Genomic DNA, 2417 nt, shown 5'->3' on the forward strand with positions numbered 1-2417 from the left:
CATTGTTAAAATGTTTGTACTGCCTAGAGTAATCTATACTTTCAATGCCATCCCGATCAAAATTCCACCAGCATTTTTCAAAGAGCTGGAACAAACAATCCTAAAAATTTGTATGGAACCAGAAAAGATCCTGAATTGCTAAGGAAGTTTTGAAAAAGAAACACAAAACTGGGGGCATCATGTTGCCTGATTTCAAGCTTTACTACAAAGCAGTGATCACCAAGACAGCATGGTACTGGCATAAAAACAGACACATAGACCAGTGGAACAGAGTACAGAGCCCAGATATGGACACGCAACTCTATGGTCAACTAATCTTTGACAACGCAGGAAAAAATACCCAACGGAAAAAAGACTTCTCTTCAATAAATGGTGCTGGGGAAATTGGACAGCTATGTATAGAAGAACAAAACTCAACCATTCTCTTACACCATACACAAAGATTAACTCGAAATGGATAAAAGACCTCAACGTGAGGCAGGAATCCATCAAAATCCTAGAGGAGAACATAGGCGGTAACCTCTTCGACATCGGCCACAGCAACTTCTTTCAAGACATGTCTCCAAAGGCAAAGGAAACAAAAGCGAAAATGAACTTTTAGGACTTCATCAAGATCAAAAGCTTCTGCACAGCAAGGAAACAGTCAACAAAACAAAGAGGCAACCCACAGAATGGGAGAAGATATTCGCAAATGACACTACAGACAAAGGGCTGATATCCAAGATCTATAAAGAACTCCTCAAAAATCAACACTCAAAAAACAGATAATCATATCAAAAAATGGGCAGAAGACATGAAAAAACACTTCTCCAAAGAAGACATATAAATGGCTAACAGACACATGAAAAAATGTTCATCATCATTAGCCATGAGGGAGATTCAAATCAAAACCACATTGACAGGGGCGCCTGGGTGACTCAGTGGGTTAAGCCTCTGCCTTCAGCTCAGGTCATGATCCCAGGGTCCTGGGATCGAGCCCCACATCGGGCTCTCTGCTAGCCAGGGAGCCTGCTTCCTTCTCTCTCTCTGCCTGCTTCTCTGCCTACTTGTGATCTCTCTCTCTGTCAAATAAATAAATAAAATATTTTTTAAAAAAACACACATTGACAGCATGTTTCCAAGGGCTGTGGCCGGCTGTGGCCATGGGATCTCCAACTGCATGCCAGAGCAACCTGGAGAGACTTTGACAGCACAGGTCAGCATAGTACCTGCGGCTGCCACTCGCCTTTCCTATATCAGCCCGGGTGTTCCTACCAAAGCCCGGCGGTTTTCCATAAACTTCATGTTGATGGGTATATTGATCGACTTTCTGATTTGGAGCTTTCACACAGTTTTCTCCAGATTGCCCTGAAGTGTCCCTGTTGGTGTTGGCTTCCGAAGAGTCTGAGGCTCCCGGGCTGTTGCTGTGCTTTAGATGAGATGTGTTACAGTACAGCTGTCCTCATCTGTGATTATGGATCTAGTTGGGACAGAAGCACCGTGGGAAGAGGCAAGCTGAAAGATTTTGGTGGAAGACCATGACCTCTGTATTTTTGTTAATGTTGGCACATGGCATGTGACTAATAAAAGAGTTGAAGTAGGTTTTCCTAAAAAAAAACAAAAACAAACAAACAAACAAAAAACCACATTGAGATACCACCTTACAACAGTTAGAATGGCCAAAATCAACAAGACAGTAAACAAAGTGTGTTGGAGACGTTGTGGAGAAAGGGGAACCCTCTTACACTGTTGGTGGGAAGGCAAGTTGATGCAGCCACTTTGGAAAACAGTGTGGAGATTCCTTAAGAAATTAAAAATAGAACTATGTTGAATAGCAGTGGTGATAATGGACATCCCTGCCGTGTTCCTGACCTTAGTGGAAAAGCTTTCAGTTTTTCTCCATTGAGAATGATATTTGCAGTGGGTTTTTCATAGATGGCTTTGATAATATTGAGGTATGTGCCCTCTATCCCTACACTTTGAAGGGTTTTGATCAGGAAGGGATGCTGTACTTTGTCAAATGCTTTTTCAGCATCTATTGAGAGTATCATATGGTTCTTGTTCTTTCTTTTATTGATGTGTTGTATCACATTGACTGATTTGCAGATGTTGAACCAACCTTGCAGCCCTGGGATAAATCCCACTTGGTCGTGGTGAATAATCCTTTTAATGTACTGTTGAATCCTATTGGCTAGTATTTTGGTGAGAATTTTTGCATCTGTGTTCATCAAGGATATTGGTCTATAGCTCTCTTTTTTGATGGGATCCTTGTTTGGTTTTGGGATCAAGGTGATGCTGGCCTCATAAAATGAGTTTGGGAGTTTTCCTTCCATTTCTATTTTTTGGAACAATTTCAGGAGAATAGGAATTAGTTCTTCTTTAAATGTTTGGTAGAATTCCCCCGGGAAGCCATCTGGCCCTGGGCTTTTGTAACTGAC

The 2417-nt window shown here is 41.7% G+C and overlaps 1 non-coding gene across 1 annotated transcript; it reads left to right on the forward strand.

Annotated features, from left to right (window-relative positions):
* The first annotated feature begins 1107 nt into the window (after positions 1–1107).
* On the forward strand, positions 1108–1238 carry LOC122897860. Its single transcript, XR_006382689.1, has one exon. It is a non-coding gene; the product is annotated as a small nucleolar RNA SNORA44 (small nucleolar RNA).
* Positions 1239–2417: the final 1179 nt, after the last annotated feature.

The sequence above is a fragment of the Neovison vison genome, chromosome X, assembly GCF_020171115.1.
Source record: "Neovison vison isolate M4711 chromosome X, ASM_NN_V1, whole genome shotgun sequence".
Taxonomy (NCBI): domain Eukaryota; kingdom Metazoa; phylum Chordata; class Mammalia; order Carnivora; family Mustelidae; genus Neogale; species Neogale vison.